This window comes from Pelodiscus sinensis, chromosome 11, assembly GCF_052426305.1.
Source record: "Pelodiscus sinensis isolate ZL-2025 chromosome 11, ASM5242630v1, whole genome shotgun sequence".
Lineage (NCBI taxonomy): Eukaryota > Metazoa > Chordata > Testudines > Trionychidae > Pelodiscus > Pelodiscus sinensis.
This window is the reverse complement of record NC_143062.1, coordinates 44267066-44293025: the sequence shown is the minus strand read 5'-3', so window position 1 is coordinate 44293025 and position 25960 is coordinate 44267066. Positions and strand designations below refer to the sequence as shown.

Genomic DNA, 25960 nt, shown 5'->3' with positions numbered 1-25960 from the left:
GAAAAATAATAATGTGAAAACCCAGTAATTATTACTATAAAAAAGATGTTTGGGGTCTGTTCAAAAGTGTCTGGCATTCCAGATTTGCCCAGCAGTCCACCTGACTACCATTGCTGTAAGGAATCTCACCCTCTGCATTGACGTCTGCAATGCATGTTCGAATTTTCCAAATACAGTACCTCTTCTGTTGGAAATCTATTCATTGTTCAGTTTCTCTCCTGTATGAAGTGAGCTCCTTTGTAGCATTACTTTTTATATACTCTGTAATCATGATAATTATGTTTTGCAAGAATCTTTCATAGTCTTCTAACATTTTAGCAACATTTTGGCTCATTGTTGAGACTTGATATCTTCCCTGCCATTGAAAACTAATACAGTTAAGTTATGACAATATGGAAGCTATCTGTAAGTAATATTGTTACTTGTTATCATTGTTTAGCATAGACAAAATTACTTCCAGTTCTTATGAGTGGACAAAATCAGATGTCAGCCAGCAATGAAGATTATGTAAATAATAGATATATTTAAAATATCTATGCAAAGTAAGTTACTAATTTATTGGTCTGCATCCAGAACTCAACACACAGAATAGAAATGAACAAAAGAATAAAAGTAATGTTATTTCTTGAAGACCTGTGTATGCTTTTTAACTGCATTCCACATGCACCTAAGCTTAACTCCAGATAAACTCTAATTTATTACAGATATATTACACACACATACACGTGACTTGCCGGCTTATTTATCCAAATGAAGTACTGTATAGCTTCTACAAAAAGGAGAATGCAAGTAAGTGGAATTTATAGGATGAATACCTTATTCTCAGGAACTTCTCATAGGGGAAAGAAGTGCATTTGTCTCTTTTTGTATTTCTCTTCCCCCATCTCTAGTAGTGGTACACTCCAGCTTATAAGTAATTACCTTGAAGCTTAATAGAGGCACGGCAAGACAATAACAGAACCTGTACTAGCAGTATACCCTTATTACATTCTGCTCATCTGGTTTCACTAGTGTTGGGCCAGATTCTCAACTGGCATAAATCACCATAGCTATGTTCAAGTCAAACTCATTATAAATATCCTATTATGAAAATGAACATGTGTTGGTCTACACTGCTTTGGACATTATTAAGCAGAACATGTCATCAGCATGGATACATTTTCTCTGGAATAATGCTTAAAGGAATATATGAATCTTTAGCACATCTGGCATGTAAATATCTTGTGACGTGTGCTACAACAGTGTCATATGAATGCCTGTTCTCACTTCTGGGTTAGACAGTAAACAAGAAGTGGGCAGCATTATTTCCTGTAGGGTATGTCTAGACAGCATCCCTCTGTTGGCAGAGGGATGCAGATTAGGCAGGTCGACATTGCAAATGAGGGATTTAAATATCCCGTGCCTAATATCTAAAGGGTATCAAATATCTAAAAGGGTGTCACAAGGAGGAAGGAGAAAATTTGTTCCTCTTGGTTTCTGAGGACAGGACAAGGAGTAATGGGCTTAAAGTGCAGCAGGGGAGGTTTAGATTGGACATTAGGAAAAAATTCCTAACTGTCAGGGTGGTCAAATATTGGAATAAATTGCCAAGGGAGGTGGTGGAATCTCCCTCTCTGGAGATATTTAAGAACAGGTTAGATAGACATCTGTCAGGGATGGTGTAGACGGAGCTTGGTCCTGCCTTGAGGGCGGGGGGCTGGACTCGATGACCTCTTGAGGTCCCTTCCAGTCCTATTATTCCATGATTCTATGATTCTAATTTGCATAAAAATGGCCACCATGTTTTGCCGACTCAGAACTTTGTCCGCAAAAAGCGTCAGTCTAGAGGGGGATCTGTTGAGAAAGAAAGCCTTTTTCGACAGATTCCTTATGCCCCCTGCAAGTGATGGGGGCCCCACTGATGTTCCGTGGAATGACCCTGGCTTTGAGTGGTTTCTTTTGTTCCTGATTGCCTTTGAACTCCAGTAGCTCAAAAGAAGGCAAAAAGCTCATTAACTTGAAAGACAGAAGCAGACCAATAGAAACTTGTGGCAGGGTGAGTTGTGACCTCAATGACCATAAGAGAGCATTGCCTCAGCAACATGGTTATATATCTCTGGCAAGCAGTTGGATCTCCTGATTCTGGAGTAAGGTAGATAATGCTTAAAGAACTGAAGGCACGTCTACACAGCAGGGCTAAAGTTGAATTAAGCTACATAACTTCACTTACGTCAATTGCGTAGCTCAAGTTGAAATAGCTTAATTCAGCTTTTGGTGCTGTCTATACAGGAGGAAGTTGAAGGAAGAACACTCTTCCTTTGTCTTCCCTTCCTCCTCATGAAATGAAAGTTACCAGGAGTCAGAGTAAGAAGTCCTCCAGCTCAATAATATTTTGAAATAAAGGCTTGTAGTGTGGATATGCACTATGTTATTTCGGAATAAAGTTAATACCCTGAGAGAAGTAGACAACTTTCGTTAATTATGATTTGGTCACATCCACAAAACGTGCTTTCCTTCATGGTTACCTCTTTGAACAGTTTCTAAAGAGAATTAGGCATGTGAAGATCACTGAAGGAGACAAAATACAGGACTATGTAGCACTTTAAAGACTAACAAGATGTTGTGTCTCCTGTAATTAATTGCTTGTTTTGGTTGAAATGCCACTTTCTAGCTACTTTTGCACATTTTATAAATTTTATTTCATGCCAAATTACCCATGAAACACAAAAATGTTCTCAATTGTTAAATTCATTAACCTAACAAATGGCATACAAAAAGCCACATTTAAAACATGCATCCTAAATAGTCTTCTCATTATGTGGAATCAGATTAGGGTCCCTAATCAGATTTGACGTGGAGCTTGGAGCAAAAGGTAATGAAGTATGACCCATGATGTTAAACAATGATAGGTGAAATAAATCTCCTATGTCATACAACCTCCATTTTGTGCTGTGCTAAATAATTCTGGTTTTCAAAGCATTTTCATTATTTAATTATAAGTAGAATTGTACTCCCGTAAATCCACGCCTGTTCTTCATATGCATAGTAAGAGATTTCTAGCTGTTTTTTTCCAAACATCTTGATATTTTTGTGTATCAATGGCATTTGTGTGTTTATTGAAAAAGGAATTTTGACAGCATGAGCTATTACTGTTTGTCATGGTAATATCTGAAGGCCAACCAAGAATGGGGTCCTATCATGCCACAATCAAAGCAATAATCTGCTCTAAAGAACTCTAAAATACCAGATGCTTGCAGGGTGAAGAAAGGAGTACAACACAAGCAGAGTGAACAGTCTCTACTAGCTCATTCACCAGGTCAGTTTATGGCTGGAACAAGTTACAACATGCTAAATGTATAGGGCAACATAGGAAGTCTTGTGTAAACCGGGGAGGGATACATGAGCAATTCTTTGGCGGGGGAGTGGGAGAGGAGAGACTCTGGGCTGACAGTCTGGCCCACAATGGGATAATGAGAGGGACTGAACTAGAAACTACAACTCTGGTTCTAAATCTTTAGTTGTAACCGCTAGGTAACACTCCCTCGCAATCGGTCTTTCAACTACTCTAGTTTCTCATCTCCTGTATATTAAGGATTGCAGCTCGTGTAACTCTTGAATTAAACACATATGAGTTTAGGATTCTGTTGGACGGATTCTGCAATGCTACCACAAAGCATTAAACTCCACCAGCTTTGGGCTAGGTCACTGACTTGGCTGAGCATTTACTGCCATGATGTCTTCCCTTGAAGCAAATGGGACCACTTGCTTGCTAGTGTTAATAAGGGACTCAGGGCCTGGCCCTCAGTGGGATGCCCGACTGAATGGATGCAGTAAGTTGAAGCATCAAAATATGACCTTGTGTCATAAAATAGCAACACGCACAGGGCCTTTTGTCTTGTGGAAATTCTCAATCTTTTCTAGTACAAAAACCTTTTGTTGATTTGCTAATATCAAGTCATTTCAAACTGTCCTATTTTACCCATGACTGTATGTGATTTTTGTGACCATTAGCCACTTAAATTCACCGCTAGTTCATTTGATAAATGAACACTGTAGCCTCAGAGTCATTTTAGATCTTCACTCATACATCAACAGCAAGAAGAACGAAAATACCGCATTTAGAAAAAGAGGCTGGCTAATGGAAAAAATACACCCTCAGATATTTGGAAGTTGCCACGTAGGACTATCTGCTGTTTGAAAGCTAGAGACAAATACTTTTCAAATGTGGTCAAGGACATGAAGGGAGGTTACCGTAAAGCAATTTAGCTGATAAGAGAGCCTGCGAGGGTGTTGAGGTCATTGCAAACCTGTTCATGTGCTGTACCAAGCTGATTTGTGATGGAGTTTTATATCTATAATACTCATTGCAATCATTCTACAGCATCAAAAGCTCTCTCAAGGTCTTCTATACACTGTCCTGTTGTAGTGTATGCCTTCTTCCTTTTGTTCCCTACCTGATCTGGTCCACTTGACCGATTTTTCTATTTGCCTTAATTTTCTATTTTTAAAGTCAGTCTTGAAAGTTTCCATTGTTGACGTTCTCCTGCTTTGGATAGGTTTTCTTAAACAGGCATTCATGGAAAAACGACTCAGTCTGCAGCAGGGTTTGCTTTAAAATCATACGTTGCAATCCTTTTAACTTTTACACTGCACTTGCAGAACTGATTCAGTCATAAGAAGCTAGCTCTGGGATAAGTTCAAGGCCAGCTTGAATGATATGTGTTTGACATTCATGAGAATGCATTACAGAGCCATCATTCTTAGCTTGGCTCTGATGGCTGCCTTTGCTTATGAAATGAGCAGGACTGGTCTACTGACAGCTGGTATAGATAAGTGATCCTAGGTATACAAGAGCTCTAGGTGGAGAAATTCCTCTTCCTCTCAGCAAGTCAGTTTCTTCAGTCTCTTTTCAGGTTACTTTCCCCACTCTTTTCATTTCACTTTCCTTGCCCTTCTCCATTAACCACAACTACTTTCCTTGCACTTGTTTTGTGTGCAGCCTTGCTCCTTCACTTGGGTAGGACTCCCATCTTCTGCAGGTCTTCAGCCCAGTTGGCTTTTTGTTGCAAGACTTTCCTCTGAAATATGGTCGCTGTGCCTAAAACTGAACACAGATCTGTCTGAGAAAAGAAACTCCGGTCATCTGAAGAAGTGGGCTGTGCCCATGAAAGTTCATGATACCATCTACATGTTTTGTTAGTCTATAAAGTGCTACCAGACTATTTGTTGGTTTTTAAGTTTATTTTTGTTTAAGAAAAGTAGGCCATCGAAGGTCGAGGCTAGTGTGATGGTGGTGAGCCACTGTGAAAAATTCCATGTAGAGAAAAGTCTGGTTTATGCCCAAAACTGTGGACTTTAGTAGCATTTGAAATAAGTTTAACTAGATAGTTTATGTGTCATATCTGCTTACAAAGAATTATATGGTAAACATAGGTTAATTGGCTGACATTTTTACATAGGTACTAAACTGGAGAATGAATGGCATATTTGTTTTACGAATTTTATATCCTTTTATGGGTATGATTTTTCTAAAACTGTATAATTTAAAATTATATACAGGTTGGACTTCCCTAGTCTAGCACCCTCGGGGCCTGAGAAATTCTGGACCAGGGCAGGTCAGGAACAGGGGAGATTGGGGCTCTCCTGGGGGTGCCAGCCTTCCAGCCAGTTCCCCCTCTGGCCACTGGCTGCCTCCTGGCATCTTGTGGCTGCCAGCTGGGCTATGCTCTTGTCCTTAGAGCGGCCAGTTTGTACTGCCGGGCTGCTCCGGGGCCAGATAGCACAGAGTGGACAGTTTGTGCTGCTGGGCTGGCCAGACTCCACTCTGCTGCTGGGGCTCTTTGGTCCAGGGGATCTCTGGTCCAGCAACATCCGTGGTTTGTTAGAACCACCAATGTTGTTGGTATCAGAGAGTCCCAAACCAGAGAGATTGAACCTGTATATGTATGGGGTGAAATCCTGGATCTGTTCATGTAACTTGGAATTTTATTGTTGATTTCAGTAGGCCCTGGAGTTTACTCTTGATTTCTCCATTGGAATGGACAGAGCATTTGAGCTACATAAGAAGCTTTCTCTATGCAAAATCAAAGGGCCACATTCTGCCACTCTTTGGATAACCTTACTTGAATAATCACTACAACTGCTTGCAAGTAGCTATAGCTCCTCTCGAGTAAGGATGGCAGAATCCAGCTCCAAGAAATCCCTTTCAGCTAAACAGTAGTTTGAAAGAATAAAAATTAAGCGTGGGTGTAGTTAGGAGGATTTACTACCGTGGTGTCCTCACAGGTCTTTGGCTCCATCGATGATGATAACCAGAAGGCTGATTATGTGTGTGCTCACTGATATGGGCCCAATGACCACAGCAGATCCTGAGAGGGCCCCCAAAGACCACAAACCAGATCAGGATCAAAACCGACCGGCCAGGTTTATTGTTAAGTGAAGTACTGTCATAGTTGTCAGTAGATTCTACTGAATCACTACACACGTGTACTTATAATAATGGCGTCATCTCAACCAGTGGGAAACTCCCACTGCCCCCGGCTGGACAAAGACTGCCCCCTCCCCCCCAAGACACTACTTTATATACAGGTACAAAGAAGTTACACATCACTGCTGATGTTGTCAGGTTGCCACCCTCTGACACTTCTTAGATACCACCCACCACCCTGTACTTTGTGGTTTGATTAGATCATCCATCATGCTGTCATTTTAGACCCTTTCCTGAACCTGGGTCTGTATCTGTGGGGAATGAGTACCAAGGTCTTCTTTAATAAGCTGGTGGTACCATGTGCTTTCAACTCATGACCAGTACCAATGACTGTTCTACACCTGGGCCTATTCCCAATTAGTGTTGTGCACTCTCGGCCCCGTTCATGCCAAGTTCTGTGAGCAGGGGCCTGCCTCTTGTTCGCAGTTTAGCTTTGCTTTATGTTAGCCATGTTTTGCCCATTGTTAGCTAGGCCTCAGGCCTCTAACCAGACCTGTGCTATACTGACTTATATTTTAGGCCTTCATCTTACTCCAGTGGAGTTAAACATAACCAACCTCATTACTCCTATTTGTGATGATCCAGGACTCTTTCATAGGCATTCTGTAACTTGCAATACATTCTTCACAAGAGAGCCAGACTCCATATCGAACACCTGATTCTAAAAGAAAAGCAGATCTGCATTGAAGGGCAAGACACTGGCATGATGGGTGGAAAAAAATGTTTTAATCTAAAAATACCACCTGTTGGGTACCATGGACCTGATATAGTATGTATTAATCAGTTCAATGTGCTAGGAGAGAGAAATATGCAGTAACTCTTCTGCTAGTGGGGAAAAAATCCTTAGAGTAACTGTGTAGGTAACTATGCTAACTGTGCTGCAGACGTCAACTCCAGATTGGATTTGTATTGGTTTTGCTTCAGTTAGTCTCGTCTGCTGGGTTATCAATGGCATTCATAGGATCAGGGACATAACTCGGGGAAGTGATGCAGGCAAGGTAAAGAGAGAGAATATTCAAAATGGTGGCTTCCTTTATCTAAACTCTGCCCCATTTATATGCATGTAACTTTCAGTATATCCAGTGGAAGAGCTGTGTGTGTATTGCAAAGTAGAATTTGGCCAATAGGGTCCTGATCCAACCAAGTACTTAAGCACTTGCGTAATTTTAAGCATATGAGTATTCATATGAGCATTCATAAAAGTGAAATACCCACCAGGGGAAGTGAAAAAACAAATTGACAGAGCCAAAAAAAAACCCCACCCAGACATGAACTACTTCAAGACAGACCCAAAAAGAGAAAATAACAAAACTCCTCTTGTTGTTACCTACCGTCCACAACTCAGACCTCTCCAACACATTATAAACAATCTACAACCCATCTTGGAAAATGATCCCTCACTCTCAGAGGCCTTAGGAGAAAAACCTATTCTTGCTTACAGACAACCCCCTAACCTGAAATGCATTCTTTCTGATAACTATGCCACACAACCACATCATAAGCCTCCAGGAACTCAGCCCTGCAACCAGAAAAGATGCCAACTCTGCCCACATATCTACACTGATGAATTCATCACTAGAGGAAACAACATAAGCCACGAAATCAAAGGGTCATTTGACTGTACTTCTGGTAATTTGATCTATGCCATCAAATGCCAACAGTGCCCCTCTGCTATATATATCGGACAAACTGGACGGTCTCTGCAGGAAAACATTAATGGACACAAATCGGATATACTTAAAAGGAACACACAAAAACCAATTGGAGAAAATTTCTGCTTGCCTAACCACACTCTGACAGACCTGCAGGTGGTGGTCTTGACACAAGCCATCTCTTCAAGCCAAATCCACAGGGAAAGCTCGGAATTACAGTACAGGCAGTCCCCAGGTTACGTACAAGATAGGGACTGTAGGTTTGTTCTTAAGTTGAATTTGTATGTAAGTCGGAACTGGTACATACTGTAGGGGAAACTCTAGCCAAACATTTCTCCAGAGCTCAGTTTTATTCTCCCACACCTCACTTCCCTCAGTCCTTTATTCTCAAGCTGAGGTGTCTGCTGAGAAAAGCCGCTCCTCGTCTCCCTAGTCTGCTGTGGGGGAGGCGGGGGCGCTAGCTTCGCGTCTCCCTGGTCTGCTGGGGGGAAGCAGCTAGTGCGGGGTTGCCTCACCCCGTTTGTAAGTAGGGATCCGATGTAAGTCGGATCCATGTAACCTGGGGACTGCCTGTACATACACAAATTCAGTTCACATGCTAATGGACTCAATCAAGATACAGGCTGGTGGGGACTCTACCATTGAAGGTGCTAATAGCTTTCTGAGCGGTATCCTTCCTGTCTCAGAGAATTATCTATTGACTTTGATCTTTATCTGCTTAGGTTTAAGTACCCATTCTCCAGATATTTAATGATGCCTTTCCTCCCCCTCCCTCCACCCCCTGCTTCCTCTTTCCTTTCTCTTCCCCTCTCTTATTTATTTCCAGTTTTCATATCCCCTACTCATAACTCCAGTCATCTGAAGAAGTGGGCTGTGCCCACATAAGCTCATGATACCATCTACATGTTTTGTTAGTCTATAAAGTGCTACCAGACCATTTGTTGTTTTTTTCCTATAAATTCAGAGAGCTACTCACATGCTTCTTGCTAGATCAAGGCACTGGTGAAGTCTAGTCACAGAACTTTGACAGGGAACAACAGGCAGGCAGTGATATTTCCAAAGCAGTAAATGGCTTTTTATTATTTAGACTGAATTGTTGTATATGAATTGTGAATGAAATTGGAGTAGGAGTTTAGGGAGGAGGGAATAAGATGTCAAGGAAAGTTTGTTCTTTTTCTTGAAACTGTCAGTTTCTTCTGTTGTAGGATTACTCATTATCCTTCCCAGGATTTTTTTATATATAAATAGAAGAAACTTGGGAAAGGTTGGCCTTTTTCTTGCTTTTCTGTGGGGCTTTTCACTTGTTTTTGTTAGTGTCAAGTCAGTTGAACTATCATTCTTGCCACATTTTACTTCTTGAATCAGGCTTTCCTGGAAGTGATGCTGCCTTTCTGGCATTAATTAACAAGCCAGAGTCTTACTTGCAAGAGACTTTTGTGGTGGCAGTGTTGTTGTTGTTCTTAAGCTCTTCCCTATGGTGAAGGGGTAGGACCCAGTAATGATCTGGCATTCTTTAGCAGATGAGATTATTCACAGAGTCACTTGCAATTTTTGTCCAAATATAGATCATGATAGGTGGGCCTATGTTTAGATCATTATAATATTCCTGCAGTTGGTGATGTCATATGTTACAGATGGTAAAACTCTGCTATGCACTTCTGGTAAGTTCTTGCGTACATGGGGCAGGCTCTGCTTATCAGGGATTTGGAGGAAAGATTCTTTGATTTCATTCATGTATTGAAACCCAACCAGCCTAACAAACAATCTGAGAATATATCCCTAAAAGCTGCCTGGACACATCATACTGCATGTCAACAAAATTGTAAATGTAATTGGCGTGAAAACCATTGCAGGAAGCACACAATTTTCCTGGAAGTTCTGCAGACACAAAAAAGGGGTAACCAATGAGTACTTTTAACTCAAGACAAAGCTCTCATTGTTCTATGTAAATCGGTGTCTGATGGCCAATATTGTCTTACAATGAACGACTGAAGTCCAGCAGTGGATTTATTCTTAGGCTCTGCTTAAAAGTAAGAGAACCGAATATTGCAGCATAATGAATAGTGGAAAGAGAGAGAAAAACTGAGGGGCACACACAAGATCACTTTCTATATTTCCCTTTTTGTGATGGTTGAGAAGAGTATGGCAGGCAGGAAGAGGATGGGCATGGAGGAGGAGAACAAACAGACAGCAGGTGCACAATAGCTAACCGAGGCCAAGGATACAGAAGCCTGAAGAATAGGAATTGTGCTGGTACAATAAACACATAAGTGTGGGAAGAAGAAAGATGTGATCCCAGTCACCTAGAGTTGCTGGCTCTTTAATTAGATATTAAAGTCATGAAAAGATGCAGTGGTTGGAAACTGGAGGTAGGCAAATGCAGATGTAAAATAAAGCACAAATGATTAACCATGAGGATAAATGACCACGAGAACTACTTACCTGGGATGTGGTGTGTACCATAAAAGTCATATGTGGGTCCTGCAGCTTTGCAGGCCTGGGATGGAAGTTTCCTTCCCTGCCATACCCAGCTTAGCATAGCCTGGGACCCTGCAGCTGGGCTTTATCAGCTTTAACCCACGCCTTGAGCTGAGAAATTACTAAGCGGTAAACAAGTTTAACCTCAGTCTCAGCTCATAAGAGTGATAAGAATGGTGTTGAGCCAGGTACGTGCACACCCGGTAAACAACTGTAGTATAACTAGTGTAGGGAGTCCCGTGCCCACTGAGTCTCACCAGGGACCTAGATCTCAAAAGGTGCCCTGGATCCCCCCAGCTGGAGCCACATCCACTGCAGCCTTTTGTAAGGTGACCAGAACGGGACTCCCCACAGACTGAAGGGGCATACACATTTCCAGGTGCCTGTTGCTCACTTTTATGCATTGCACTGCCTGTGCTTATTGCGGTAACTGTGTAAGCATCTGGCAACATTAAGCCTGTAATGGTGGTGACGTAGTGAGATTATTAAAAGCAACTATCCCTAATCAACTCTGTCTTGAAGTGAATCCACAACCCTGTTGGGCCCTGGCTCTGTGAGTTGTCATGGTGGATACTCCATCACTTGTGGCTCTTTAATCAAGACTGGGTGGTGCTTTAAATCACTCACAGAAGTCATGGAACTGACGCAGGAATTACTAGGTAAAGATTTGTGGTCTATGTTATCCGTGTGGTCACGCTAGATAATCAGACTAATCCCTTCTGGATATAATCTCTGAGAATCTATAGCATTACGGGTGAACCTCAAGAGCACCCATAGAGTTGTTTTCAGCTATGCCCATAGCCTCATGCTCCACCAAGAGAACTGGGATACCAACTCAAATGACAGCAAGGGCAGCACTGGAAGCAGCAAAAGTCCATTAGGAAAATGTTCAGGATCTCTGCTTCTAATGGTGCTGAATATAAACTGCGTGTTTAATGTAACACTATCTTGTTTTCTCTGTATTTCTTTTATTGATATGTTTCATGATACATCTGAGCACTAAAATGCATTACTCCTAACCATGTGGTTATTCTGTGGTGTCATCCCAGGACAGTGTTACGGTTATTTATGTGTCTTCATTTGTTGGTTTTTTGTATCCTTAAACTATTGGATTTCTTATGTTACCAATATGTACTCTCAATCTGTACTTGGTGGTTTTTTTTGTTTTGTTTGTTTTGTTTGGAATACATTTGTAGTGTGTGGACATAAGCAATGTTTCTTATTCTGCCCTAACATGCTCTAAGATGAGTTGACAACCAAGAAGCAAAACACACACCACCCAGTGCTCTGAAATGTCATGGACAAATGAAATAGTGTGGACATTAAATCTTGGGTGAAATGGAGAAATGTTTATGTGGAAAAAATATGATTTTCACAGCTCTAGTTTTAGTTGGATTCTAGGATAAGTTACTTCCTGCGTACAAAGCATTTCTTGTCTAGGTCGACAGTCTGCATGGATTGTTTCTTTCAAGCATAGTGTTCTGGAAGACATCTGGATTGGGATCCAATTTAATTCTCTCATTAAAGTTGGTAGAACCAATGAGTTCAATGGCCAATTGGATCTTGTCATTAGAATGGTGTGTTGTTTGTTTTCTGTTTTGTACAGTGACATTGCCTGGGCTATTTGTATTGAGTAACACCAAGGAACATGTCTTTAAAGGGTACACATGTGTGCTCTCTCTCTCACTCTCTCTCTCTCTTTCTCTCTCTTTTTCTCTTTCTCCAAAATCATGACTAATGATTGGATTCTAATATTTTTTATGCAGTACAACTCATTTTTCCTGCATACATGTGAAGAGTTCTGAGCATTTGAAAGGTGGCTTCAGTAGGGTAATACAGAGGGGCTGTTACACAGAAACTTGCAACTATCCTGGAATCTGACAAATCAAATCATTTTAATGAACCACAGCAAACAACTCATGTTGAAACAGCTGTAAGCACAATATGCAAATCATGTTTATTGGTAGCTTATGCTCCAGAGAAATAATCTTTATATGACTGCTTTATTATTTACAGTAGTTTCAAAATTTAATTTTTGTCAACATTGACAGATGCCATCCATGCTAATACTTGGATTGCTATATATGGAAAATGCTAAGCATATGCAGAGATCTCATGTTTGTGAGCTGATAATATGGTTGACAAATGGGTTTAACAATATCCAGTCATTTCTGAGCCGTCGGCTGAAATTCACCTGAGGTCTGTGGTAACAGAATGAAGAGGAAGGTCAGAAGAATATGAATGAAGAAGAAATAAAGGAATGACTCTAGAGAGCAGCGGGTATAATAAAAGCATGACAGAGGATGATTAATTATATTTTAGAGTCAGATAATTCCCAGAGAATATGTGCGCATGATAAAAGTTTCTAACCTTTCCAGTTGTAATTAAATGAGATACACTAATCTAGAAGGAGTAAAGACTATTTTGTTCCTAAAGCAGCACTAATGCACATATTGAAAATGTGTTATTTTAAATAAGTGATCTTACTCTGTGTACATAAAGTTGGAGGAATTAAATGCAAATGGTAGAAAGGAAAGTAAAACCATTGAATACAATGAAATAGAAGGTTGTTCCTTACATTCCGTACATTGTGGTTTACAGCTGTGTGTAGAATGCATAGAATAGACTTATTAGAGGGAACAGACTTCTTTAGAAGATTCAGGGATATACCCTCAGAAAAATTACACTATTTCAATAGGTGAAGAATCCCATTTGGGGCTGGTTTTGTGTTCTTTGAGTGTGCAAAACTGTTCTTGACTTCAGTGGGAGTTTTAGGGGCAGAAAGGAGGTAATGCTGGGTTCCTTTGATCAAAGTCACATAGCGATGTGTTTTGGTTGGTTGAGTTCTTTTTGTAATAACCTATAGACTCAGAGCTTGCAAAGACTTCTACATGTGCATATATGTGTACAATCATATCACATAGGCAAGGGAGAACATGAAGCGGAGTTCATGTCACACTTCCCTTGGTATCTGGGACAGGGAAGCTCATGACCCAACCAGCAGAAGAAATTCAGGGATGAATCCTAGTCACATGCCATCTGAAGCACATTGTGCAGAAGCTAAGTAGTAGTAGTAAAATTTAAACATCTATTGTCTGATCCAGAGCATGTGGGTCAACCTGAATATGAGCTCTCCTGATGCTTGATTCAAGGTTAGTTCAAGGCTAGCTGGATTCAGATCTGAAAACTCAGAGCTATTCCTTTAGCTCAAGTGTAGCACCCTGGATTTTTGGAGCTGATGGACCTGGTTTTCATTCCCAGCTCTATAGCACACATGATGAGTAGCTTCACCGTAATTAAGATTGCAACTGTTTCCCATTTAACCCCGTACCTTCAAAGCAAATGTTGGTGGACTGAAATAAAGATAACAAACATACTATTTTTTCGACCAGAGTTAAGGTCATTTTGATATGATGAAATGTGCATGTCTTAATATTTAATAGGAATATTATTTGTTGGTATTGGAAGATGGGATCTGCTTTTGCTATTCTGATTTCCTTGCTTTTTATGCTTGGGTTTTGTAAATCATGTTTTTATGGGACAATAGTGTTGTCTCTTATCAACCATAACCAGTTTCTGAAGTGAAGGTTTTGGCAATCTTGTTTAGTTCCCAAGTTTCCAGCTTACTGTACTAGACACAGTGTGATGTTTCTGAGGGCAAGATTAATTTTACAACTGGCGGAATCATTGTTTCACTAGGATGCCTTGAGCTGCATCCGTGTGCTAGAAACAGCACATTTTTGTCAGTTTTGCAGTCTGAGCCATCTGCCTCCATCAAACATCAACTATTGTGAGTCAGAGAAGATAATAAGACTGCAGAGCTCCACATTCTAATCTGGGGGACACACCCTTTGGGGGATTTCACTTCAAAAAAATGCACAGCCAATAGGCTGGACTGACTTTGGATGAAGCTGTTATTTTTTAATACATATATAATTACCTTTTATTTCCTAAGTGTAAATTTTTATTGAGCTCAGATGTTCATAATCTGACAGATTTTAAAGCATTATGATGTCAGTAGAATGAAACAAAATTATATGCCCATTAACATCTCATGAGTTAATAGGAAATAGGATTGAGGCCTAACATTTTCATCCATATCTGAATTTCTCTCTAATATGGGAGTGTGATGGGGTGGTCTAGGACCTGACGCTCCCTAGTCAGGCTTGTGCTCTTGCCACTTCTTGCCCCAGAAAAGGCTTTAGAGAGGTCCTCCAAGCATGCTAGAGTGGCTGCAGCCAATAAGGGGAGAGGGAGGCCATGTAAAAGGAGCTGCAGAGCAAAGCAGCCCTTAGTTCCTCTTGGGAGCTCAAAGTGTGCAAACTGGGTGACTGGCTGGCTGAGAGAGGAGCAGTTCCATGGACAGCTGGCTGTAAAGAGCTTATTGCAGACCAGAATATTCTCGGACTTCGAGATAAAGCTCTGAGGTAAGGGCAAAGATGCTGCCTCCATAAAGGGAGGCCTTGGGGGGCACCTCTCTATTCCAGAGAGGGACCAGATTGAGGGACACTACAGAGAGCATTGAGATGGACACTGTTAGATGTGTGCCTCTGGAAGGGGGCAAGAGATAAGAGCAGTGGGCACTGCTAGAGGTCAGTGTCCCAAAGAGGACAGAGCAGTCCCGGGAGAGACATATGCATCCAAAGAGAGACAAACAGAGGGGAGAGTGATGACAGGCAAGACCTCAGCCAAAGAGTGTGCTATGCAAGGGCCAGCGCTAATTACTAGAGTGACCAGCAGGAGGTGCCACTGTGGTGAGTCTCAAACCTGTTATAGGTGGTGAAGAATGCAGGTACAGGCACTTGGCCGGGGGGAGTCACCGCAGGTGAATGACACCTCATCACAGGGAGATTGTTGAGTACATATTTTAGTATTTTGCTGAACTGGGGCCTTATTTGATCATATGGGGTATGCATGTATAACCTTTGAATGTGCTGGAGTTTCCTTTACTCCCATTTTTCAGTGTCTAAAAAGCCCAACTCTCATAAAAAAGCACACAGAGACCGAGAATTCAGTAATTTGGTGTTTTCAGAAAGACTTGCACAGGGTTCATCTCCCCACACCAAGTCCAAAAGAACAAAAGGCATTAACTTAATTCTTAATTACCAACATTTGGGAAATCTTATGATAAAGAAACACAATAACTTAACCTTCTTGCAGAAAGTATTTTATAAATCCACATCTTCACAAAAACAACAAGGCATCCTGTGTCACCTTAAAGACTAATAGACGTATTTGGGCATAAGCTTTCAAGGATCAAAACCGCTTTGTCAGATGATCCAATAAAAAGGTTTTGACCCATGAAAGCTTATGCCCAAATAAATCTCTTAGCCTTTAAGGTGCTGTAGGAGGATTCATTGTTTTTGCAGATACAAACAAACACAGCTAACCCTCTGAAACTTGTTATCTGTACAGTTACACATAAATAAAAGAAACAAATTAAATCTAAACTAGTCAGTAATCAAAGAAACATAGGTAACTCACTTCCCAACAGCTTACTTTGATGGGTAACACAGTCTTTGATCACCAAAATCCATACAATTTGCTGAGTCAAGAGCACCAAAGCAATATCTTCTCTCTTTTTGCTTGAAGAAACCTCCAACTGGAATCCATGTGGACTCTTTTTCCTCATCTGTTAAAGTCACTCATTTAGCTACGCAACTAACTAATTAGCCAACCAGTCAAAGTATGTAAATTAAAAAAAAAGAGAAGAAAAATACAAAACTGAGAACAGCAAAATCACATTTAAATAAGAGAAGAGTTGGTAAATCATGCTCTTTGAGACAATTTAATTAGGACACTGGCTAAAATCAAATAACACTGAAAGTACACAATTAAAATACAAGAAATTAGCTTTCCTTCCCAATTTCTCTTTTCTGTAATTAACATGGCCAGGGCTTCCCTGCTGGAGGATTAACAGCATCACTAACCTACCGAAAAAGTACTTCAGCTATGGGGCAGCAAAACTTAGCCTGTTTTCTGCTCCAGTGGCTCTGCTCCTTGCCACCCATGCCGGGCACAGGGCCTCTCCTCTTGTAAAGTGGCTACCCTGACTACTTGCCCTCAGGGGAATCAAGTTGTGCTACAGGGAACCTACGGAGCATGCCCAAAACTACCCTGCCTAGGGGCCTGGCGAGGTAGTTGGCCCCACTGTGGGTTGTGTCAGGCTCCCTGTTGCTAGGCAAATGAACAATGAACAGTCCATACCCACTTTTCAAAAGTTCTGAGTGTGGACTGTTCATTGTTCATTTGCCTAGCAACAGGGACCCTGACACAACCTACAGTGGGGCCAACTACCTCGCCAGGCCCCTAGGCAGGGTGGTGATGGAGAGGGTGCCCTACTCTGCAGCCTGGGAAGGATTGAGGCCTCAAGCTGAAGGGGCAGAGCTGGGGCTAGGCAGCCCTCAGCAGCACATTTTTCCTCAGGCTGCCCACAGTCTGGGACTCCAGCAACTCTAGGCCCTTTTGCACCCCCTGTTGGCAGGCCTGAAAACTCACTTTCAGTCCTTTTCCCTTCCCTTTCAATCTCTTAAAGAGAGTTCTTAATGAGGCATGTGGGTTACAGACTCACTCCAGTTTGTATCAGTTTATTTTCAAGATTTCTAAAGAGCAGGTATTTTTTCCCCTGAAGTTCTTGTTTATTTTTAGCGTGGCGAGTTGAATTATGGTTATCTTCCCCCTCTGATCTTATACTTTTAATGTCTTCGGCTTGATCAGCAAATTTAAAATCAAAGCAGTTCCTGTGGATTCTTAGATTAAAGTTGAAAAATGCAGTTCAGCTGTTTGTATATAAACATGCAGCAGTTATAATGAAAAAGTTACCCATAATGCTGCTGTAACTATAGTAACCTAGATACATAAAGACCTCCATTTAGCAGTGGTTAAAGCCAAATATCTATTTCTTTGAAATAGACAATGCCGTTTCTGTAATAACAATAACAGAAAAGAAATTGAGATAATAAATAAATAACCCAACTTGTTCATTCATGGGAGTGTAGAAATCAAAGACAATATTGTCAGTTGTTTTTGTTTGATAACATTTTTTTTAAACATGAAGCTTTAAAAGAGATACACAAGTGCATCCATCCATCAGGTTTAATGGATCGTGCTGTGTTTATTATCCTGAATTTTACAATTATATACTTCACTACATATTAGAAATACTGCAAAAAGCTTGGTTATAAAAAAATCTCCAATTCAGCAATTTTCAGGTTGCTTCTTAAGTTTCCAGACTTTGGAGTAAATTTTTTTAAAATGTAGATTAGTTTGGTGTTAAGTTTCCTCTAGAAGTCTGAATACTACCTGCATCTCCCAATGCAGCAGAATTTCTAGATTGCGGAATTCTCACACGTTCAGAGACAGGGTCTTACAAAATGTTTTAGCACCATTGGGTTAAAAGAGAATGCACGGGTTATCCAGTCTAACCCTCCCACGGGTTTGATGTCTCTAAGCCATCCAAGACAAATAGCGATCCAGTCGGTACACTCATATAGATGGAAGAGGTCCGGCTGACTAGAGTTTTAATTCTGTATTGTGATCCTCTGATGCAAACCTCCTCTCCCATGTCGTCTCATTCACTTCATATCAACCAGACAGTAATGGATGAAGTTTTTTGTACTGGACAATCCCAATGCAAAATTGTGGTTTAGGTATGTGACAAGTCTGTTGTTGACTCATCAGGTACTGGAAGATGGGAGACAAAAATAATGAAGAAGAAACAGAAGAAAGATAGGGAAAAGGGAATAATCATACTTTAAGTTCCTTTAAGTGCTAATCACTAGTTTGTGGGGGTTACATCCCAATAATATATCATTGTGTTATATGATAGAATACTAGAACTGGAAGGGAGATCAAAGTCATCAAGTCCAGTCCCTTTCCCTCACAATAGGATCAAGCACCATCTAGATCATCCCTGATAGATGTTTGTCTAACCTGCTCTTAAGTAAATCCAATGATGGAGATTCCACAACCTCCCTAGGCAATTTATTCCAGTGTTTAACCACCCTGACAGGAAGTTTTTCCTTATGTCCAACCTAAACCTCCCTTCCTGCAATTTAAGCCCATTCATTCTTGTCCTCTCATCAGAGGTTAAGGAGAACAATTTTTCTCCCTCCTTGTAATACCGCTTTAGGCACTTGAAAACCACTATCATGTCCCCCCTCAGTCTTCTCTTTTCCATACTAAACAAACCCAATTCTTTCAGTCTTCCCTCCTAGCTCATGTTTTCTAGACCTTTAATCATTTTAGTTGCTCTTCTCTGGACCCTCTCCAATTTCTTCACATCTTTCTTGAAATGTGGTGCCCAGAACTGGACATAATACTGCAGTTGAGGCCTAATCAGTGCAGAGTAGAGTAGAAGAATGACTCCTCACGTCTTGCTCACAATATTCCTGTTAATGCATCCCAGAATCATATTTGCTTTTTTGACAACAGTGTCACACTGTTGACTCATATGACTCTGTATGTGTGAAATTGATTGTTCCTTCCTAAGTGGAGTACTTTGCATTAGTCCGTTTTAAATTTTATCCTATTTACCTAAGACCATTTCTCCAGTTTATCCAGATCATTTAAAACTATGACTTCATCTTCCAAAGCACTTGAAACCCCTCCCAGCTTGATATCATATGAAAACTTTATAACCATACTCTCTATGCCAATATCTTCATTGTTGATGAAGATATTGAACAGAACTTGTTCCAAAACTGACCCCTGCAGAAATCTATTTGTTTTGCCCTTCCAGCATGACTGTGAACCATTTAGTAAATGCTCTCTGAGAATTGTTATCCAGCCAGTTATGCCCCCATCTTATAGCAGCCATATCTTGGTTGTATTTCCCTAGTTTATTAATAATAAGTTCCTTATCCTTGGTCTTCCTCTTCCTTCTAATATAATTGTAGAATGTTTTCTTGTTACCCTTTATGTCTCTGGTTAGATCTAGCTTGTTTTGTGCCTTTGCCTTTCTAATTTTGCCCATACATACTTGTGTTATTTGCTTATATTCATCCTTTGTAATTTGACCTAGTTTCCACTTTTTATATGACTGCTTTTTGAGTTTGAAATCATTTAAGATATCTTGGTTAAGCCAAGGTGGTCTCTTGCCATACTTCCTATCTTTCCTATGCAGTGGAATAGTTTGTCTTTGGGCCCTTAAAAACTCCTTTAGAAAAACTGCTCATGTATCTTCAGTTGTTTTTTCTTATTCTCGCTTCCCATGGGACCTTACTTACCAGCTCTCTGAGTTTACTAAAGTCTGCTTTTCTGAAATCCATTATTTTTATTTTGCTGTTCTCCCTTCTACCATTCCTTAGAATCATGAACTCTATGATTTCATGATTACTTTTGCCAAAGCTGCCTTCCACTTTCAAATCGTCAACCAGTTCCTCCTTATTTGTAAAAATCAAATCTAGAATAGCTTTCCTACAGTAGCTTTCTCAACCTTCTGAAATAAAAAATTGTTTCCAAGGCATTCCAAGAACTTGTTAGATAATCTGTGCCCTGCTGTGTTAGTTTCCCAACAGATGACTGGATAGTTGAAGTCTCCTATCACCACCAAGTCCTGTGGTTTGAATGATTTTGTTAGTTGTTTAAAGAAAGCCTCATCCACCTCTTCTGCCTGGGTAGGTGGTCTGTAGTAAACCCCTAGCATGACATCACCCTTGTTTTTTACCCCTTTTAACCTAACCCAGAGACTCTCAACAAGTCTGACTACTAGGTCCATCTCTACCTCAGTCCAAGTCTATACATCTTTCATATATAGGACAACGCCTCCTCCCTTTTTTTTCCTGAGTAAGCTGTACCCTCCTATACTAAAACTCCAATCATGTGTATTAACCCACCAAGTCTCTGTGGGTGTGTCTAGACTATATGGCTCCGTCAACGGAGCCATGTAAAGTAGTTTACTCAACATAGTCAATGAAGCAGGGATTTAAATAATCCCCTCTGCATTAAAATAAAAATGGCCGCCGCGCTGTGCCGACATTCAGCTGATCCGGCACAGCGTAGCAGTCTAGACACGGATCAGTCGACAAGGGAAGCCTTTGTAGACCACTCCTGTAAGCCTCATGAAACAGATCAGCTGATTGTCGGCACAGCGCGGCGGCCATTTTTATTTTAATGAAGCGGGGATTATTTAAATCCCCACTTCATTGACTATGTCGAATAAACTACTTTACATGGCTCCATCGACAGAGCCATGTAGTCTAGACACACCCTGTGATACCAAATATGTCAGAGTTATGTTTATTTACTAGCACTTCAAGTTCTTCCTGCTTATTCCCCATACCACTTGCATTTGTACACAGACAATTAAGATACTGATTTGATTTTGCTGCCTTGTCCCTTCTTTATCTCTGCTATTATAGCCAGTGGTCCCCTCACCCCATTTTTGACCCATCTCACAAGTCTCCATGTTTTTCGCTTACCTGTGGGCTTTGGACACTTATGAATCACCCAGGCCCCTGGGCAATTGCCCCTTTTGTCCCTCCTCTCCCATTAGCGGGTTTATTCTCAATATATTCACTGGGCATTATATACCCTTATTAAGTTTGCAGATAATACCAAGCCGGGAGGAGTTGCAAGTGATTTGGAGAACAGAGTTAAAATTGAAAATGATCTAGTCAAAATGGAGAAATGGTCTGAAGTAAATAGGATGCAATTAAATAAGGACTCATGTCAAGTGCTGGGTTGAGGAAGGAATCAATCAGTTGCACATATACAACATGGGAAATCATTGCCTAGGAAGGAGTACCATTGAAAAGGGATCTAAGAGTTATACTGGATCACAAGCTAACTATGAGTCAGCACTGTATCATGGTCACCAAAAAAAAAAGAAGCAAATATAATTCTGGGATGTATTATCAGGCATGTTTGTAGATAAGACACAAGAAGTTAGATCGGGGTGGGCAAAAGGGCCTCCGTGGGATGCATCCAGCTTGCCAAGCAGGTGGATCCGGCCCGCAGAGGCCCTCCTGCTCCCCTGCCCCCAGGCCTTAATTGGCTGGGGGTGGGGGAGCATGCAAAGCCTCCCCCCACCCTGCGAGCAGCACGTGGCACTTTGAGGCGCCGCACTCTGCTCGCAGGGCAGGGGAGGAGCAGAGGAGGCTTCGTGTGCTCCCCTGCCCCCAGGCCAATCAGGGCCTAGGGGTGGGGGAGCTGCATGAAGCTCCCTTCATTCTGCCCCGGCCCTGCGAGTAGCGTGTGACGCTTCAGGGTGTCACGTGCTCATCGCAGGGTGGGAGGAGGTTTCCCGCACTCCCCCGCCCCCACAGGCCCTGATTGGCTTGAGGGTGTGGGAGCATGCCAAGCCTCTTCCAGGGAATGGGTGCCTAATGGGAAGGAGGGGCAAAGGGGATCCCCCATCCCCAGACCAATCATGGTCTGGGGGTGGGGTAGCCCCACCCCTTCCTGTTTAGGCCCCTCCCCTGAGTTAGATCTTCTGCTGTACTCCACAATGATTAGGCCTCAGCTGGAGTATTGTGGCTAGTTCTGGGTGCCATATTTTAGGAAAGATGTGGATAAATAGGAGAAAGTCCAGAAAAGAGCAACAAAATGATTAAAGGTCTAGAAAACATCTATTGAGGAAAACTGGATGAACTGGGTTTGTTTAGTCTTGAAAAGAGGAAGCTGTGGGTATGTCTACACTGCAGTTTTTCCGGGATACCAGAGGTATCCCGGAAAAACTCTGCTGCTTCCAGGGAATGCACCTGCTCTTCCGAGTTTTTTTCGGAAGAACAGACATGCTTTTTCAGCATCCCTGTAAACCTCTTTTTATGAAGAAGAAGGGATTTTCCAAAAAAAGGGTTTTTTCCTGACATTTGGACCTGTGTGGATGAGCCAAATGTTGGAAAAGCCTCTTCCGAAAAAAGAAGTGGAAAAAGCTACGCAAATTGCGGTTTGCAATTTGTGTAGTTTTTTCCGGAAGAGGAGTGCAGCATAGACATAGCCTGAGAGGGGAAACAATATTAGCTTTCAACTATATTAAAGATTGTTACATGGTGGAGAAGTTAAGAATTGTTCTTTTTAACCTCTGAGAATAGGTCAAGAAGCATTGGGTTTAAATTTCAGCAAGGAAGATTTAGGTTGGGCATTTGGAAAAACTTCCTGTCCAGGTGGTTAGCCACTAGAATAAATAATCTAATCTGCTGGTAAAAATCTCCATTGATGGAGATTCCACAACCTCCTTAGGCAAACATTTGTCAGGAAAGATCTACACAATACTTAATCCTGCCGTGAGTGCAGGGATTGGCCTAGATGACCTCTCGAGGTCCCTTCCAGTCCTAAGATTATAGAGACTGTCTCCTGAATGTGCTGAAGGAGCTAGAATCTTGTTTATTTTCACGTAATTCCATATTTTTTCCACAGGTTCTGTGTATGATATGTGTTTCCCTTAGTGTACTGTGCCCCTTTAATGTGCATAAAAATGATCAGCCTAAATATATTACATTTTCATGTAAACAATTTTGTTCAGTTTTAATTGGAATGCATGGTTAAGGATACCATTAAAATGTTGATTACTTTGCAGTTTATAGTATCAGAGAGGTAGCCGTGTTAGTCTGGATCTGCAAAAGCGGCAAGGAGTCCTGTAGCACCTTATAGACTAACTGAAGTGTTGGAGCATAAGCTTTCATGGGCAAAGACCCACTTTGTCAGATGCATGTATCTGACCAAGTGGGTCTTTGCCCACGAAAGCTTATGCTCCTACACTTCAGTTAGTCTATAAGGTGACACAGGACTCCTTGCCGCTCTTGCAGTTTATAGTCTTTCACGGTGTTCCAAAGAACAATACACGTATGTCATGTATCCTTAAGCAATACAGATTCCAATAGCTATAATATCTCATCCCTAAAACAGTCAATTCTGATAGCATGTTGGCAAATTTCCTTCATAGTAAACTATTAATTCTATAGGGTCTGATTCTATGCTCATATATATTGCTGTAAATCATCCATGGTGTAAACATCCATGTGAAGGGAGAACTGGGCACATCATGTATCCTGTGTACTACATGTGAATTAATCCAAAGTAATGCACTGAATTGCAACTAATTCTGAATCTGGAGGAAAGAATATAATCTCAAGTGACCAGGAAAAAACCTGGCATCCATGCCATATAAAAGTGGAATGCAATTCATAAACTGAATAATAAAAGAAGATTACAAATGCGGGTGGGAGGGTGGGTGGTGGAAACAAACATTTTGATAGAAATTGTCCACTTTCCATTAGTGTATATATAATTCCCATCAGGTCAGGGGCGAAAATGAGAGAGTAAGTAAAAATTTAAAGCACTTACATAAATAGACGAATTGAAAATCAGAAGTAGATGGCACTGTGGTCAGAATGTAATAGACATAATGACATGTTTTCAGCTAGAACATAAGTACAAAAGTTGTTTCTAAATCAATAACTTTCAAAAATTGCTACTTGCCTCTAATCAAATAGCTTTGTATTTCCATTTCAATTGCAAGTAACACGGGTTACCATAACTACAAGGAATTATCAACTCTGTCTAGATTGATATAATTTCTGAATATCTGTATCCCAATAGCTGGAATGTGTCCCACTTTCGCTCCAACTTTGAAGCCGCAAAATCAGTTGTAAACGTGGATTCTGGGGTTGTGTTCATGAATGGCTGCCTCCACACCATCTACACTCCTGTTATCTAGATACAGGAAATCCCCAACTCACAAATGAGTTGTGTTCCAAAGTCAGTTTGTAAGTCAGCTGTTTGGAACACATTTTTCCATAGAAACAATGTTATAAAAGGTGGTTAGGTTCCCAGGCCATCCCACAAAAGCCTATTTAACCCATAATGTAGCTGAAATACTGTTTGTTTGCAATGGAAAATAGTTTTTTTTAACCTTGAATGCAGGTGTTTGAGGAAAGGTAGGATTAGTTAGACGAGGATAAGAAGGTTGGTAAAGATTCTGATGGGAATTCTGCATACCCTCCGGCTGCCATCCCTTCTCTGGAATCTCGGCACAGGCACTGTCTCCTGTCTCGGTTGTATCTAGCTCCCTCTTACCAGGAGGCAGCCAGTGCTGCGAGGATGGGCCAGAGGACTCTGGAGGAGCAATGTGTGTGTGTGGGGCGGGGGGGGGGCTATGTATCCGGCAGCTGGCATTTTCCCCTTCAAAGCACTGCTTCTCTCCAGCCACTGGCTGTGCAACCATGCCCTGCACCTCCGGAGTCCTCCGGCCAGCTCTCGCACCGCTTGCCACCGCCTGTGCCTCTTGCCTGCTCTCCTGAGAGGCTGCAGCTGAGCTTTCGTGTATGTGTGTAGATGTTTGTAGCCTGTACAGAGAAAAAGACTGAGATGCCAGAAGGGTCAGAACTAGAGAGCATGGATATGTCATTCCATATATTGCACTCGAGAAGGGTACCCACCACCGTTCCCTCTAAGCTGCAGGGCAGCACAGCTTCACAGGTGATTAATCAGTCCTGCCCAGTTAGAGGCTGTCTGGGCGGGGCTTATTAATCACCTTTGAAGCTGTGCTGCCGCACAGCGTAGAGGGAACACCGGTGCCCACCTATGCAAACCAAGCATCAAAGGTGGATCCAGGGTTTGTCATGCTTTTATGTAGCTTGCTTTTAGCCTGTCTGCTCTGTTATTAGTGTTGTAATTTCTGTTGGCCTTTCTAAGGGGAGCAGATATCCTTGGCACAGCTCTGTCCCTGTCTCTCGGTTTGTCTGGTAGCATACAAATATTCATTATAATTCTTCAAAGACATGCCTTGGGAGGGACTTCTAAATTCTGTCTACTATGTTTTCATACATCCACCAGAACTCAAAAGGCGGGCCCAGTCTGACAGCCATTACTCACATGATTTCTCCACACTTACACAGTTGGACAATTCATGTGCCTAAGGGTTGCAGAGTCAGACTCCAGGTTTGAACTGTTTTGGACCTATTACTCCTATGCATACATCCTTCCCAGCTAAATGCATCCTAAGATAGCCATCGATTTTACAAACGTTTCCAATCACTGATTTTGCTTAACCCAGGAGAACTTTGTACATAACTTGCACATTACTTGCTCAATGTATTTAGGGCTCTCTCTCTCTGCCTGTATAATGTTCATGAGCAGGCCCACCAATGGGGAGTTGGGGGGGCTGCAAAAAGAACAACTGCCCCAAGACTTGTCCATTCAAAAGGGTCCAGGGATCCCAGCCTCCTCCACTGTCACTGCAGCAGCGGCAAGCCCTTTAAATTGCCTCTGTTGCAACTTGAGGGCTGCCTGGGGAGATGGGAGGGATTGGGAGAGGCTGTGCCACGGTCCAGGCAGTGCTGAGGACTGGCTGCCCCCAGCCCTGCCCCTTCCACCTGAGGCCCCACCCAGGGCATGTCTAGACTACATGGTTCCGTCGATA

General features: G+C 41.6%; 1 protein-coding gene and 1 long non-coding RNA gene across 4 annotated transcripts in view; one reads left to right on the top strand and one right to left on the bottom strand.

Moving 5' to 3' along the window:
• The window catches only part of LOC142830907 (uncharacterized), a 41091-nt gene extending 24335 nt beyond the window's left edge, over positions 1-16756 (bottom strand). Inside the window, exons 1-3 of one of the 3 annotated variants that reach the window (XR_012906441.2) lie at positions 16527-16756; positions 16081-16261; positions 7024-7127 (exon numbers count right to left, since the gene is read on the bottom strand). This is a non-coding gene — a long non-coding RNA (uncharacterized LOC142830907). Of the gene's footprint in view, positions 1-7023; positions 7128-16080 lie in introns of all 3 variants that reach the window. The other 2 variants (XR_012906442.2, XR_012906440.2) reach the window with 2 other exon arrangements.
• The window catches only part of TAFA1 (TAFA chemokine like family member 1), a 403741-nt gene that overhangs the window by 239851 nt on the left and 137930 nt on the right, over positions 1-25960 (top strand). The window lies entirely within an intron of this gene.